This window comes from Chlorocebus sabaeus, chromosome 29 (assembly GCF_047675955.1).
Source record: "Chlorocebus sabaeus isolate Y175 chromosome 29, mChlSab1.0.hap1, whole genome shotgun sequence".
NCBI lineage: Eukaryota > Metazoa > Chordata > Mammalia > Primates > Cercopithecidae > Chlorocebus > Chlorocebus sabaeus.
The window spans coordinates 20,265,291-20,283,289 of NC_132932.1; the positions used below are offsets into that span (position 1 = coordinate 20,265,291).

Below are 17,999 nucleotides of genomic sequence, written 5' to 3' on the forward strand. Positions count from 1 at the left end.
ACCTTAAATATGATAGATACTCTCACTTCAACATGCTCCTCTTCCTTGATTTTGTTTATTTGTTTGTTTGTTTGTTTGTTTGTTTGAGATGGAGTCTCGCTCTGTTGCCAGGCTGGAGTGCAGTGGTGCAATCTCGGCTCACTGCAACCTCCACCTTCCGTGTTCAAGAGATTCTCCTGCCACAGCCTCCCGAGTAGCTGGGACTACAGGTGCGCGCTGCCATGCCTGGCTAATTTTTATATTTTTAGTAGAGACGGGCTTTCACTATGTTGGCCAGGATGGCTTCAATCTCTTGACCTCATGATCCGCCCGTCTCGGCCTCCCAAAGTGCTGGGACTATAAGCATGAACCACTGCACCTGGCCATGCTCCCCTCTCCTTCTTAGCTATAGATCTCGGAGCATTTTCCAATCATCTCTCTTGACCTCAATTTATTTGCATTTTACAAGAAGAGAAACTGAAGCACCTAAATGTATCCACTTGAAATTAATAGTGAGCTTCTGAGCCCCTGACTTCCTAGGTTAAGAATGCACCAATGTCCTGGGGCTACAGGAGGTATTTGTAGGGTGCACTCTAATTGCCTATATTCTGGCATACTGAATTATTCCTCAATGATTAGTCTAGCCTATATCTTTATGTCTTTAAGCAGTAAAGCTATATCTACCTATGTATCTATTTATATAAATATTTTGAAGAGAAATTTCCCATGCCCTTAAACAGAAGACACTCAAAATTATCTCACCTTTCTTGGTGAGAATGAATGTTTATTGCTCTGAAAATTACTATTATGTTCAACCTGTTCTGTGTGAAGTATGTAAACTTAAATCTCTGCTCAAGAGAACTGCCATTCCTTGCTTTTGTCAAAGAAGCATCTTTAGTATCTTCCCCTTATTTTAATTTGCTGGTTGCAGCAAGATAATTGGCTTGCAACTTAGATCAAAAGGTTTAATTGTATGTAAAATAGGGTTGTAAGGCAGCCCTGATTATGGTAGCATGAGGCTCTCCTCAAATGGTGTACAGATTTTATAGCATGATATCCATCTGGACTCTCCCTATGCATGAATTGGTTGTTGTCTTGGTTCTTACTCTATTTTAAGAGAGCTGATCTTCCTATAAAAAATGAGGTACTACTATGCAAGACACAAATTAGAACCCATATGGATGCACCAGGCTTTGAGAAACTCTCTGAGAGGGCAAAATAGCAGCCAGTCTGTTCCTAGAGATCCCTGTTTTCCAATCCATGAACCTCTTGAATCATGTTTGGCATTCTTCCTCCTCCCGTTTCTCTCCTCACTGAGCCCTACCCAACAACAGAAAAACCCAGAACACTGTTAAATGTGAGTACAATTGTTTATCCTCCCACCCCCACTGAGGGATTCTAGATGGTGAATTGCACTCTGAAGAGCTTCCTAAACTTATAAGAAAGTGATTCTGAAAAGCTCAACATTTTGGTAGAACGGAGAGATTTGACGTTGCTTCTGCTCCAAGAGCAAAAGAGTTGGGTGAGTATTCTTCAAGCACTTGGGACATGCCAAGACTGTGCGAGCACATTCACAAACTCTATCTTCTTTCATCTTCACAACAGGCAGGTATCATTTTCCTCATTTTATAGATGAGGACACTAAGGTTTAAAGAAGCTAGATAACTTGCCTAAGAGCACATACTTTATATGCAGTAGAACTAGGATTGCAACTCAGTTCTCTCCAAAGATAAAGTCACTTTCTGGCACTACATATGAAAATTAAGTTCTAAAATCTTTAGCCATGCTGCAGAAGAAATAAGAACAGAAGAGAAACCATGGAGGATCACAGTTGTTTGTGAAATTCTCCTGTTGTACGTTGTCCTGTGGTCGCCCACGAACTTGTAAACCGCAGGATGCCATATTCGTCTTTCATGGATCTTGGTGTGCATACATCAGCTTGCTGGATGATTTTGTGCCCTGAATGTTTCCCACGGTATGTTCTGTTTTTGATCTACTCTAATTGGTCTCCGTCTCCCTTTTGTGAATTATAATACTCTTCTCCTCCAGGCATGTGTCACTCATGAAGTTCAACAATCCCTCCAGCCTCAGGAATACATCAAAGCAAATAACACTGATCACTGCCAGTTGGTTCTCAGGGCTCCACAGCACACTGCCAGCAGGAAGTTAGGAGATGGCTCTGGAGAGAAAATGTTTGTCCTGAGATCCACTAGCCTGATCCTTCTACGAGCAACTCCAAGAACTAGCAAGTACAGTATCTCTGTCTCTATCCCTCTTAGAGAAATTATTATCTAGACAAAATTACACTGTGCTATCTGGTATTGTGCCATTTTAAATTTCAGCCTAGATCAGTAAAATGGATAAATGACTGATTGAATGGAATGGGGTTCTCAACTTTGGCACTGTTGACATTTTGGACTGTATAATTTTGGGTTGGGGATGAAGGACATGTTCTGTCCATAGTAAGACATTTAGCAGAGTAGGACGCTAAGTGTTGCAAGATGTTTAGCCAGTAGCATCCCTTGCCATTATGACAACCAAAATTGTCTCTAGACTTTGCCAAACATCCCCTGGGGGAAAAAATGCCCTAGGACAGCCACTGGAATTGAGTGAAAAGAACATGTATTATCTGAAAATCCGATGGAGGTTTCCTCCCACTAGGACTCAAGGTAGGTCTAAAGATCTTCTGCATTATGTCTACCCCCTTCTTCATGCACCCCCAGAATATCATACATGAATATTGCTTTGATCATAGGTACAGTGGGTACATCCAAATTCATTTTGTTCTAGGTAATGGGGAATTTAGCTTTCCTCAAAGCAATTCTATGGATCACATCTAACAAAGACCAAGCACATGTAATGTAAGCACATTTACTACCCTGTTACCTGTATATCCAAGCACTTGACAAATACAACAGCATACTAGTTTATATCATACCAGAGAGGTCGCCCACACATCAGATGGAACACACATTTACTTGCATATTATTAGTCATAAAAATTTTGTCCCTGTGCCATTTACAGAATTAAATAACCACATGGGAGCAAAACATTTAGAAGCAAAGAGAAAAGTGATTTTTCAGATGTGATTGGAAGAAATGAACGGCTGAGTTATCAGGTCATTATAGAAATACTAGTGTAATTCCAGATAGTCCATGTAACTTGTAAGGCACACCAAATTAAACAGCAAGTGTAAAACTAACTCACTTTCACAGACCTTGTTAAATTGGCCACAAAGTCTGTACACCAAGAAAAGATTCAAAGAGTTACAAAAAGAACTGTGATTGGGTTGGCCTAGAATAGAATAGAAGACGCTTATTTGTGTAATCAAACCTGGACTTTGTAAATGAGGGCTCGATTGACCACATAGAGGTTGTATTCAAAGATGTTTGTCCCTGCCCTATGACCTGGAAAATAGAAAAAGGGCTGAGTAAAGGCCTCTCTTTCCTGCTGCTCTACTCTTCTTTCCCCTCACCTTCTTCCTTCTCTGTTATTAAGCTGATGGTTGTCATCTTATCATTATCTATTTATTGATATCAACTGGTTTTATGCTAGAGGCCAAGAGGCCTCACGGTCTGAATTCCTCAGGAATATTCAGAATGCAGATCTAACTAAATTAGTGATGGTGGCCCCGCTAACATGAGTTTGTGCCTTTACTAGTCCCAGGTTAGGTAATTTGTATATGTCTTTCTAATTTATTTATTGGTACTGATATAAATTTGTACTTACATAGAATTCAGTCATCCTCTGGTTACCTAGCTTAGGTGACTTCAGCAAGAGATGTCCAGAGTCTCAACATTGGGTGATTGAAGAACAGAAAAACTGGGATGAAATATCTGTCAACATAGCTCAACAAGGAATCAGGAACAGAGAGTCTTCAAGATGGCTGACTAGAGGCATCTGGTACTTGCCTCCTCCACAAAGAAGAACCAAAATAGCAAGTATATTATTACACTTCGAATAGATCATCTAAGAAAGAACACTGGAATTCAACCAAGAAGTGGCAAGAAATACCTAAGGCAAGGAATGAGAGGGAAATCAGGCAGCTTTTTCGGCCAAGATCAGCTGGGATCCCGGAGAGGCTCCCCAATGCAGGGAAGGATAGGTAAGGGGCTCCCCGTGGTCTGCATTCTCACCATGGACTCATGCAACCCTACCCATGGGAAAGCCCTTTGACCATTGTGGGCCCTGAAACTAACGTAGGTAGCTACCTGGAGACCGTACAATGGTATTACTCCAGAGAGGGAGCTCACACTGGGTCCCACAACCACCCCCACAAGTCCTAAGAAGCTACAGGAAGGTGCTATTTTGAGAGCCCAGACCTCACCAGACTGCATTGTGCTATAAGGTCCAACAGCCCCTGTATCTCCACATTCCTGGAGCCCCACTGGCATCCCTAACCTTTAGCCATCACCACTGCTGGCTGCTGCCTCCAGGGCAAAAGCACGAGCCATTGGCAACAAGCCTGCCACTCCCAGTGGGACTTCTGTGCATTTTCATGTCCCCTGAGAGAAGACTCCCACACACACAGCCACCGCCACTATTGGCTGCTGCACCCAGGGCCAAAGCACAAGCCACTGGCAGCAACCCTGCCACCTCAGCAGCAGAGCCACTGTGCACTTACAAGTGACCTGAGGACAGGCTACCTTACCTGCAGCCATCCACTGGGGTGAAAGCATATACTCCCCAGCTGTCTGTCTATGACTGCTGCCACTAAAAGCAACCCACCCAAGAGCAGGGCCATGACAGCCACTGCTGTCCTCATCCAAACATTCCACTGGGGCCCTAGGGATCACCTGACCCCTGCCTACCATAGCCAGCACCTGTATGCACTACCAGAGGGCCAGAGGACACACCTACCTGGCCCATCTTTATCCTCCCCAATACCAAAATGTGTTATCTGAGAGCCTTGAGTTCACCCTGCCCCATTTACCACCATTGGCATCTGAGCACTCCTCTCATGGGATTGAGGACAGGCCCACTCAATCTGCAGCTACCAGCATAGCAGGCACCCACCTGCATGCACCACCTGTGTGCCTCAAGACTGGCCCTCCTCACCCATCACAGCTGCTACCAATACCGGCACAGGCCACTTGGGAGCTAGAGGGTTGTCCTGCTATGGCTACTGCCATTACTCATGCCCTGCCCACTGCCCAGGGTCCTAAGGACCCACCCACCCACCTGGCCCACTGCCACCATTGCTGGCACCCAAGCAAGTCAGTAAGCCACCTGGTGACCCAAGAACCAAATTGCCTAGAATAGCTAACACCAGTGCAATCATATGCCACCCTGAGGACCAAGGAAAGGCATGCTCAGCCTTCAACTGCCTTCACTTGGGCCTGAGGATTGGACTGTCTGGTGTTTTCGTTCCCAGCAAAACTTCACCACAGCCTCCACTAACAACTGCAACCAAAGTCACTGAGAAAATCACAGACACCACTAACACCATTTACAGGTGAAGAAATTACATGGAGACTACTACTGCACACACCCAGAAGTAAAACCAAAGTGTCCTAGCTAACCAAAACCACTGATACATCTTCAGGAAAACGCCCTCGCCTACAAAAGCAAATCCAAAAAAAATGGGAGAAGTGACTGTTTTATCAGATGCGCAGATATCAACATAAAGCCAAAGAAACATGAAAAAGCAAGGAAACAGGACACCTCCAAAAAAAGTCATAATTCTCTAGCAACAGATTACAATAAAAAGGAAATTTATAAAATCCCAGGAAAAGAATTCAACATATTGATATTAAAGAAGCTCAGTGATTTTTCAAATGTACAATTAAATTAATTTTTACTATAATCACCCTGTTACGCTAAAGAACACAGATGAACAATATAAATATATCACAAAAACAATTCAGGATATAAATGACAAATTTACCAAAAAGATAGATATAATTAAAGAGAACCAAACAGAAATCCTGGAAATGAATAATTTATTAAATGAAATAAAATACTTCAACAATAGACAGCTAGAACAGAAGAAACAATTTCAGAGCTTGAAAACAGGTCTTTGGAAAAAAACCCAGTAAGATAAAAATGAAGAAAAAAGAATGAACAAACCCTACATGACATATGAGACACCTTAAGGTGGCCAATTATTTAAATATTCAGTGTCCCAGAAGACAATAGAAAGACAATAGAATAATAGAAGGCAATAGAAAAATAGAAAATCTATTTAACAAAATAGTGGCTGAAAAATCCCTAATTCTAGTAAGAGTTTTAGACATCCAGATAGAGAAAGCTTACAGATCCCCAAATAGACACAATTCAAAAACATCTTCTCCACAGCACATTATAGTCAAACTGTCAAAAGTCAAAAGCAAAAAGAGAATTCTAAAAACACCAAGAGAAAAGTGTCTAGTCACTTATGAGGCGACCTCTATTAGACTAACAGGGAATTTCTCAATAGAAACCTTACAGGCCAGGAGAAAATGAGATGATATATTAAAAGTGCTGGTGGGGTGAGAATATTATGCAAGAATGCTATACACAGCAAAGTTATCCTTATAAATGAAGGAGAAATAAATTATTTTCAAGACAAGCAAAAGCTGAGAAAAGATATCACCACCACACTGTATCTGCAAGAAATGCTTAAGGAAGTCCTACAACTGGAAATGAAAGAACAATATCTACCATCATGAAAACACGTGAAAGTATAAAACTCACTGGTAGAGTAAACACACAAATAAAGAAGAGAAAGGAGACCTGGTATGGTGACTCATGCCTGTAATCCTAGCAATTCAGGAGGCTGAGGTAAGCGGGTCACTTGAGGTCAGGAGTTTGAGATCAGCCTGGTCAAAGTGGCAAAACCCATGGCAACTAAAATAGAAAAATAAGTTGGACATGGTGGTGCATGCCTGTAGTCCCAGCTACTCAGGAGGCTGAGGTGAAAGGATTGCTTGAACCTGGGAGGCAGACATTGCAGTGAGCTGAGATCACAACACTGCACTCCAGCCTGGGCAAGAGAGTAAGACTCCAAAAAGATAGATATAATTAAAGAGAACCAAACAGAAATCCTGGAAGTGAATAATTTATTAAATGAAATAAAAAATACTTCAACAATAGACAGTTCTTTTCTCAACTGAAAAGAAAAAAAAAAGGAGACAGAGAGAGAAAGGATTCAAATGTTACTGCTACAGAAAACCACCAAACCACAATGATTAACAATGTGAGAAAAAGAAAGGAACAAAGGTTTCTTCATATATGCAAAATAACCAGAAATAAATTCATAAAATGACAGGAATAAGCCCTCACTTATCAATAATAATGTTGAATACAAAGGCATTAAATTTTCATTTAAAAGATATTGACTGAAATAATGAATTTTTAGAAAACACTGAACTATATGCTGCCTACTAGAAACTCATCTCACCTGTAAAGAAACATATAGGTTAAAGTCAGGGAATAGAAAAATATATTCCACATGAACAGAATCAAAAGCAAACAGCCGTAGCTATACTTGTAGCAGACAAAACAGACTATAAGTCAAAAACTGTTAAAAAAACAAAAAAGACAAATGTCATTACACACTGATAAAGAGATTAGTTGAACAAGAGGACATAACAATTCTAAACATATGTGCACTCAACACCAGAGCACAAAGATTTATAAAGCAAATAGTATCAGATATAAAAGAATAGGTAGGCCGGGCGCGGTGGCTCAAGCCTGTAATCCCAGCACTTTGGGAGGCCGAGACAGGCGGATCACGAGGTCAGGAGATCGAGACCAACCCCGTCTCTACTAAAAATACAGAAAAACTAGCCGGGTGAGGTGGCGGGCGCCTGTAGTCCCAGCTACTCGGGAGGCTGAGGCAGGAGAATGGTGTGAACCTGGGAGGCAGAGCTTGCAGTGAGCTGAGATCCGGCCACTGCACTCCAGCCTGGGTGACAGAGCCAGACTCCGTCTCAAAAAAAAAAAAAAAAAAAAAAAAAAAAAAAAAAAAAAAAGAACAGGTAGACTCTAATATAATAATAGTTGGGGACTTTAACACCCAACTCTCAGCATTAGGCAGATCATCAAGACAGAAAATTAACAACAACAAAAAACCATTGGATTTAAGTTATATATTAGACCAACTTAGAACTAACAGACATTTACAGACCATTTCATTCACAAGTTACAGATATACTTTCTTCTCATCAGCACATGAACCATTCTCCAGGATAGACCAAATGTTAGGACAACAACAAGACTCAACAATCGCAAAAATAAAAATTATATCAAGTATCTTCTCAGACTACAATAAAATAAAACTAAACATCAGTAACAAAGGAACTTTGGAAACTGTACAAATATATGGAAATTAAACATGATCCTGATTGACTATTAACTCAAGGAAGAAATTAAGGAGGAAATCAAAAAATTTCTTGAAACAAAGGAAAATTGAAACTCAACATACAAAAATCTATTGTACACAGCAAAAGTTGTGCTAAAAGTTTATAGCAATAAATGCCTACGTCAAAAAAGTAGAAAAACTTCAAATAAATATTCTAATAATGCATGTGAAAGAACTAGAAAAGCAAGAGCAGAACAAACCCAGAATGAGTAGAAGGAAATGACTAATAAAGATCAGAACAGAGATAAATGAAATACTGACTAAAAAATAATACTAAGTATCAACAAAATGAAAACTTCATTTTTTGAAAGATAAGTACAATCGACAAACTGCTAGATAGACTAACCAAAACACCCAAATGAACAAAATCAGAAACAACAACAACAAAAAAGCTATTACAACAGCGACCACAGATATACAAAGATCATCAGAGACTATTATGAAGAACTATACAGTAAGAAACTGGAGAAGTTAGAGGAAAGGGATAAATTCCTGGACACATACAACCTACCAAGATTGAACTAGGAAGAAATAGAAGACCTGAATAGACCAATAATCAGTAATGAGATTTAATCAGTAAAATAATAATTTAAAAAAAAAAAAAGTCTGAGATGGGAGACTGGGTTTTTCTTTCTCCCGTCAAAGAAAAACCCAGGACCAGATGGCTTCACTGCTGAATTCTACTAAACTAACAAAGAACACGAGTTTTTCTCAAACTATTCCAAAAAACTGAAGAGGTGAGAATTCTCCCTAATTCATTCTACAAGGTCAGCATTTCCCTAATACTAAAACCTGACAAAGACTCAACAGAAAAAGAACACTGCCTGCCAATATTTCACATGAACATAGACACAAAAACAAAATGCTAGCTTACTTAATCTAATACGCATCAAAATTAGAATAAGCCATGATCAAGTGACATTTATACTAGGGATACAAGAATGGTTCAACATACACAATTCAATAACTGTCATATATTGCATATTTAGAAGGAAGGATAAAAGCCATCTGACAATCCCAATACCTGCTGAAAAAGCATTTGATAAAATTCAACATCCCTTCACAATAAAAAAAAAAAACTCTCAAAAAATTAAACAAAAGAAGAAACACTTCAACTTAATAAAAGCCATATATCACAAACCCACAGTTAACATCATATCAGAAAAGGAAAAACTGAAATCCCTTTTCTAAGAATTGAAACAAGACAATGATGCCCATTTTTGCCACTCTTATTCAACATAGTACTGAAAGTACTAGGCAATCTGGCATGAGAAAAAAAATAAAAGGCATCTACATTGGAGCCAGGCACAATGGCTCACACCTGTCATCCCAGCACATTGGGAGGCCAAGGCGGGCAGATCTCCTGAGGTCAGGAGTTCAGGACCAGCCTGACCAACATGGTGAAACCCCATCTCTACTAAAAATACAAAAATTAGCTGGGTGTAGGATGCCGAGGCAGGAGAATCGCTTGAACCTGGGAGGCAGAGGTTGCAGTGAGCCAAGATCACACCACTGCACTCCAGCCTGGGCAACAGAGTGAGACTCTGTTTCAAAAAAAAAAAAAAAAAGGCATCCACATTGGAAAAGAGGAAATCAAATTGTCCTTTGAAAATACCATAATCTTACATGTACAAAAGTCAAAAAAACTCCACCAAAAAACTTTTAGAGCTGATAAACAATTTCAGTAAAGTGACAGGATACAAAACCAAAACACAAAAATCAGTAGCATTTTTATATACCAATAATAAAATAACCAATAAAAAAAACTACACCAAGAAAGCAATCTCACAATAGCTACCAAACATAAAATACCTAGGAATAAATGTAAGATGGTGATTCTTAGCATTATTTTTTAGTCAGTATTTCATTTATCTCTGTTCTGATTTTTATTAGTTATTTCCTTCTACTCATTCTGGGTTTGTTTTGTTCTTGCTTTTCCAGTTCTTTCAGGTGCATTATCAAAATGTTTATTTGAAGCATTTTCTATTTTTTTGAAGTAGGCATTTATTGCTATAAACTTTTCTCCTAGCACAACTTTTGCTGTGTGTCATAGATTTGTAGGTTGTGTTTCAAGGCTTTAAGGTGGTGAAGGATCTCCACAAGGAAAACTGTAAAACATTGATGAAGAAAATTGAGGAGGACACTAAAAAATGGAAAGACATTCCATGCTTATGGATCAGAAAACTTAATATTGTTAAAACAACCATACTACCCAAAGCAATCTACAGATTCAATCCAATCCTTATCAAAATACCAATGTTATTTTTCACAGAATTAAAAAAAAAATTCTAAAATTAGTATAGAACCAAAAAAAGAGCTTGAAGAGCCAAAGCAATCCTAAGCACAAAGAACAAAGCTGGAGCATTACACTACTTGACTTCTACACATATTACAAGGTTACAGCAACCGAAACAGCATGGTATTGGTACAAAAACAGATACATAGACCAATGAAACATAATAGAGAACCCAGAAATAAATCCACATATTTGCAGCCAACTAATTTTGGACAAAGGTACCAAGAACATACACTGGGGAAAGGACATCCTCTTCAACAAAGGGTGGTGGGAAAGCGGAAAATTCACGTGCAGAAGAATGAAAATGGACCCCTATCTCTCAGCATGTCTAAAAATCAACTCAAGATGGATTAAAGACTTAAACATAAGACCCAAAACTTTAAGACTACTAGAAGAAACCTTAGGGGAGCCACTTTAGGACACTGGCCCAAGGCAAAGATTTTATGGCTAAGACCTCAAAAGCACAGGTAACAAAACCAAAAATAGACAAATGGGACTATAGTAAACTAAAAAGCTTCTATGCAGAAGAGGAAACAACCAATAGAATGAAGAGATAACTTGTTGATCGGGAGAAATATTTGCAAACGATTCATCCAACAAAGGACTAATATCCAGAATACACAAGGAACTCAATGGCAAAAGATATATAAATAAATAATTTTATTACAAAGTGGTCAAAGGGTATGAATAGACATTCCTCAAAATAAGACATACAAATGGTCAACAGGTATATGAAAAAATATCCAGCATCTCTAATCATCAGGTAAATGCAAATCAAAACCACACTGAGATAATATCTTACCCCAGGAAAAATGGATATTATTAAAAAGACAAAAACTATCAGATGCTAGTGAGGATGCACAGAAAAATAAACTCATATGCATTTGGTTGGAGTGTAAATTAGTACAGCCACTGTGGAAAACAGTATGGAGATTTCTAAAAAAACTGAAAATAGAACTACCATGTGATCCAGCAATTCTACCACTGAGTATTTATCCAAAGCAAAGAAAATCTGTATATCAAAGAGATACCTGCACCCCCATGTTTACTGCAACAGTATTCACAAGAGCCAAGATAGGGAATCAACTTGAATGTCCATCAGTGAATGAATGGATAAAGAAAATGTGGCATATATACATAATGGCATACTATTCAGCCATAAAAAAGGATAAAATTATGTTATTTGCAGCAACATGGATTGAACCAGAGATCATTATGTTACGTGAAACAAGCCAGGCACAGAAAGACAAATATTGCATGTTCTCGCTCATACGTGGGAGCTAAAAAAAAGTGGATCTCATGGAAATAGAGATTAACTTGTTGGTTATCAGAGGCTGGGAAGGGTGTGTGGTGGTCAATGTGTAGGAAGAATAAAGAGAGGTTGGTTAATGTGTACAAACACACAGTTAGAAAAATAAGTTTTAGTGTTCAATAGGAGAGTGGCATGCCTATAGTTAACAACAATGTATTGTATATTTAAATAGAGCTAGAAGAGAGAACTTGAACTGCTCCCAACACATAGAAATGACCAATACTCAAAGTGATGGATAGTCCAAATACTCTGACTTGATCATGACACATTCTATATATGTAACAAAATATCACATGTATCCCATAAATATGTAAAAGTAAAAATACGATGTATCAATTCTAAAAATAAACATCAAAAAGAATCAGGAATAGCAACTCCAGTAACATTTAGAATACAGCTGAAGTCCTAGAGAAGACTCAAAGCTCTGCTCCTCATGGTGACCTACATATGCAGAGGTAATGGAATTCTAGAAGTGAGTCTGCAGGTTTGAGCATCTCAGTACAGGATCTGATATCTTCCAGGAAGATCACAAGAAGGACAATTTTCTAGGTCCCTCCTATTAATGCCTAAATGTTCCAAGACAAGTGGGCTAATGCCTGGTCAGCATGAAAAAAGACATCTGATTAAGAAACCGGTGATTTCACAAAGAGGGGATCCTACAGCATTTGACTTCCGATCAGCCACTTCAGAGGAGGGGAAGCTGGGTCATAGGGTTGGACTATATTAGGTTTCTCAAGGAAGGAGGGTCTATTTTTTACGAAAGGCTCCTTCTTCCAGGGATATTGAAATAATTGAAGCATTGAATTCTCTTTACTATTCATCATGGCCAAATTTCAAATATGGCATGCTCATAATATTAGGAACCTCAGCCAATAAACTTAATTCCTCAAGCTTCTGGATAGTATTTAATAGATGCATGACCTGAAAAAATTATAATTCATAACTTTTCCCCAATACTCTTCTCACACAAGTAGCGAATCATGGAACAATATAATTTTACCCAAAAGACTGCCTAATCCAGGATTTTTTTGAAAGGTCGAAAAATTCCTACTGAGAGTATATGATCTAGATTTAGATGCCACAGGAGACACAGCATTAAATATCACTGTATCACATAAAGAAAAATGTTTATTCTCAGTAAAGAGTTTATTCTTCTTTTGGGAAATGTCTGTTCAAGTCTCAGTTATTAGTCTATTTCCAATACCTCTCCAATATTTGCTAATCTTTTTAGAAAACAGAAAGCAGACCTGAGGCTCAGAGACTGCACAGGCAACAATATCTAGCTGGATTTAAATAACATTATGTGTTTATATTACATTTATTTTTGTGGCTACTTCCTGTATGTGCTAAGTGCTACTGCTATACTACGGCTATGTAAAAAGTTTCACCTTAAATAATGTTAAGTTAAAATGATTACATTTTTGATGTGCAGTTCTAGAAAAAGAAACAAAAAAATTTTTAATGTACAGATTTCCTGGAAATAATAGTGTTAAGTAAACAATAGTCTAGTTGAACCAAAAATATGAAAAAAATTATAAAAGTAGTATGCAAATGATTAAAGTTTAGGAAAAACTGATCTCATCACTACCACTTATTTTACAGATGAGGAAATTGTTTCCTAAAAAGTTACATGGCTTGCCTAAGGTCACATAGCCAATTAATAGCAAAGCCAAGATTTGAACCCATGTCCTATGATGCTCAGTCTTATCAATAATCATATGTAGTAGATGCTGGGCATGTTCCTCCAAGGTCTCCCCTTCAGAACTGAGGCAATTATCCCCCCAACCACAGAGAGTATTAGTGACCAACAGCCTCAGCAGTATCTTCTGGAAATTGCTGTAAGGTTAAAAAAAAGTATCCAAGGTCATGTGACATTATGATATGGTAAAAAATATATATATATTTTTCCATATATATGATATGGTAAAAAATATATATATTTTTTTCGAAATATATATATATTCATTCCCAGTTCCTGGCACAGAAAAATCCTTCTAATTTCTTGAATGATAGGAGTATCTTTTGTTATAATATTTGGTCTTAGTCCCTGGTCCCTGACACAAGAGCTTCTAAGACCCTTGGAATTTCCAGAGTGCTAAGCGTGTCTTTTTGTATGCTAATGAGATGGCTGGTGACTGGAGGACCCTAGACAGATTCAGGATGGACTCTAGTTGCCAGAAAGACTAAGACATAGTTGGAGGGTTGGAACTTTCAGCCTCACCTCACAACCTTCAGGGAAAGGAGAGGGGCTGGAGATCAAAGTAACTGCCAAAGGCCAATGATTCAATCAATCAGGCCTATGTAATGGATCCTACATAGAAACCTCAAATGATGGGGTTCAGAGTGCTTCCGGGTTGTTGAACACATCGACCTGCTAGTAGGGTGGTGCACCCTAACTTCCTGGGACTAATGTTCCTGCTCTCAGGACCTTTCCAGACCTCCTCTATGTACCTCTCCATCTGGCTATTCATTTTTATCCTTTATCATAAACTGGTAAATGTAAATAAAGTGCTTTCCTGAGTTCTGGGAGCTGTTCTAGCAAATTATCAAACCTGAAGAGGGAGCTGTGGGAACTCCCTGGCTATGAAGCCAATTGGTAGGAATTTTCAGGTGATTGGCATACGAAGTAGAAGCAGTCTCATGGGATTAAGCCCTTAACTTGTGAGATCTGATGCTAACTCCAGGTAGTTAGTATCAGAATTGAAGTTAAAGGTAGGATACCCAGGTGGCATCCAGGAAGTTAAAGAGTTGGTTGTTATTGTGGGAACCACCTCACACATTTGATATCAGAAGTGCTATATTAATACAAACAGATCATAGTAGCCATGTCCCATATCTGGAAGCAGCCTTCATCTGATGACTGGTCAATGATGCAGGGGACAAAGGTGTACAGCCTCAACCCCTTTGCTGTAGGATGAGACAATTGCTGAAGGACCATCTAAGTTGCAGAGCTCAGTGTGGAATCATCTGGAGCCTCTGTTGTGACTACATTGCAGTTCAATCTCCCCTCTGCCCAATCCTACTTCCTTCATGATCCCACATGCGGATCCAGGCATTCCCCCAATAAACTTCCTGCATGCAAATCTTTGTCTCAGAATCTGCTTCCCAGGGAAGCTATAAAACATCATTTTTCTTCTCTATTTCCAATTAAAATATAAAGTTATCAAAATACCATGTCATTAAAGAGGACAAAGCAAAAGCAAGTAAATATTAATGTTTTCATTACCTGTGACCAGATTAGAATATTTAACTCAATGCCAAAGGCTGCTATAAAACTTACATCATAAGAAATCAAATAGAGTATTATCATAGATAACGTATATGAATTTAGGGAGATTTTTGGTCAAAAATTAATCATAAGATTATAAATGAGAGCTTAAACTTGATAGTGTCAATTATAGATTTAGCTCTAATTTTTGAAGTAACAACTGCAAATATAGAGATTCAAATATTTGAACACATATCCACATCAGACAGTAGTTCACATTGTCTAATATTATTTTAAAGAGTATGCTATTTTGAAAGAACTTTTGATGTAATTTCAAAGACATAAAACTAGATTAGAATATAATAGGAATGTTTCCTCACCTAACGAATTCAACAGACACTTAATAAAGGCTATATTTCAGTGACTATAGACTTCAGTAAGATGTTATTGCTATTAGAATATTATCAGCATATTGAAGGGCTAAGACTCTCTCATTGTCTCTTTAAATACTGTTGCTGCCTCATTCTCTCCTCTCCTTCCAGAACTCCAATTAAATGTATGCCCAACCTTCTCACTTTGTGCGTCTTACCTGCCCTTCAGCATGTTCAATTATTTTGACTTTCTCTGCTTCATTCTGTATAGTCTCTTATGACCTGATTTTCAGCTCTTTCTTTGACCAAGTCTAATCTGCAGTTAAACTTATTGAGCTGCTCATTTGGTTTTTATATTTTTTAGTTCAAGAACTTCTACTGATTAATAGTTCCTCTTCAAATCTACTGTATCACTTCTTGTAGATTATAGTTCACTGTCCAGAATTTCAAACTTGGCTTCTATCTCTTTTACCACAGCAACCAAAGTTCTCTTATATTCTATGTGCAGTATTTTCAGTTTCTGGGGTACTGGTGGGTCTAATTCTATCATCTATTATTTCTTATGGTGTTTATCCATATTAACTTATCTCCCTCTGATGCCTGGTTTTTAAATTACTTGTAGAATTAATATAGGGCCTCATATGACATTTTCTTCCACCAATGATGTTTTTAATTTGCAACTAGCAGGTACTTAGGACTTTTAGGCATATGAGACCACCTTTTCAAGTCTTCAGATTTTCTGAGTCACCCAGAAGAGTTGGAGAATGACTCTATGTGAAGACTAGCTTGTGTATGGTTCACTTTTACTTCTAGAGAGCAGTCCTTTCGGTCTCAGCCCTAAAGCAGGGAGTGGATCACTAGGGTCTCCATTCCTGGAGAGCTCTATATTGTTCTTGTTCTCCTAGATGAGGAAAGTCACTGAATATACAATTCAACCTTTCCAACCACACCTTCCAAAACAGTAAATGCTTCCAAAGCTGCTATTATTTGAATGTGTTCCCCAAAAACCATGTGTTAGAAACTTAATCCCCAATGCAATTGTATTAAGGGGTAGAAGCTTTAGGAGATAATTAGGCAATGAGGTTTCTTCTCTCATGAATGAATTAATGCCATTATTGGGGGAATAGGTTTATTATCTTGGGAGTGGGTTTCTTAGAAAAGGAGGAATTTGACCCCCTCTTGCTCTCGCTCTCCCTCTCTTTGGCTTTCCATCATGTGATGCCTTCTATCATGTCATGATGCAGCACGAAGGTCCTGGTCAGATGCCAGCCCCTTGATCTTGGAATTCCCAGGCTCTAGAGCTATGAGTCAATAAATTTCTGTTCATTATAAATTGTCTAGTTTTTGGTAATCTGTTACTGCAGCAAAAAATGGACTAAGACCAAGACAAAAGTACCAGAGTTTTGCTCTTTTCTCTGAATTTCTTACCTCTCTTGACTTCGATCCATTACAAGCTCATTGTATCATTAGAACATTGATTTTTAGAATAAAAAATTTATATTTTATCCACATTTTAAAATTATCTAAAGTTCGATGGTTGGTCTGAAATATCTAACCTACCATTATTCAAGAGCAGAGGTTCATGGAAGGTTAGAGATCAACTGAGATCCCCCTTCTTTAAAAAATATACTGGGAACATTGCTACCACTTCATTTATAATAATGCTTTATATTATTTGTTCATATATTTACTCAAGCAATCACATGGCATAAGTTCTCAATCTAGTTGTGGACAAATCTTCTGATATTCAAATGTTTGGTGTAAGTGCATATGTATGCTTATCTAGGGTTTTTAATTTTCTGGAGACTCTCAGATGTATATCTGATTCTTCATCTCTGGGAGGGCAAGAACATTATATTTATTTTGAGGTTCTCAATGCCTAGTAAGGGTTTGTTGAATAGATGAAGGACAACTATTTTTATAACCAAGTAAATCATAGATGATTCAAGAGAGAGGTACAAATGCTTGGGTGCAACTTTGGAGAAGGGAGATATGCCATCTACTTACATTGTCAGAAAAGGCTTTCTTCGAAAAGTAACATTTTAGTTTATCCATCAAAGGTACTTATGACTTTCACAAGTATAAATCAAGTATGAAAGATGTTGAAGACAAAGTTGGGATATGGACATAGGAAGGATATTGTGTCCAGTACAGATACATGAGAGATATATAATTGGAAAAAAAAATTGTGAGATTTACTTCACTGGAAGTTGCTGTATTATCCTGACCTTTAAGATCTTAATTTGCTAAGACAAAGCCCAAGTAGTGTTTACCTGTAAAAACTTAAACCTAATCAAGTGGCTTATTGCCCTGAATTGTTCACAAGTTTTTATATATATCTACCTGGAGAAAGTGTCTTTAGCTTTCAAAGGGAATCAGTGGGATTAAAAAAAAAAAAAAAAAACTAAAAGCTTATAACTCACCGCCTTGTAGTGTATGAATTGATAACCGCATAGGCAGACAGAAATGCGTAGGCATAGATAAACATG

At 38.1% G+C, this 17,999-nt stretch overlaps 1 long non-coding RNA gene across 1 annotated transcript in view; it reads left to right on the plus strand.

Moving 5' to 3' along the window:
* Positions 1 to 17,999, plus strand: part of LOC119620315 (uncharacterized) — a 33,795-nt gene that overhangs the window by 7,647 nt on the left and 8,149 nt on the right. Inside the window, exon 3 of the long non-coding RNA XR_005236852.2 lies at positions 1,382 to 1,501. This is a non-coding gene — a long non-coding RNA (uncharacterized lncRNA). The remainder of the gene's footprint in view (positions 1 to 1,381; positions 1,502 to 17,999) is intronic.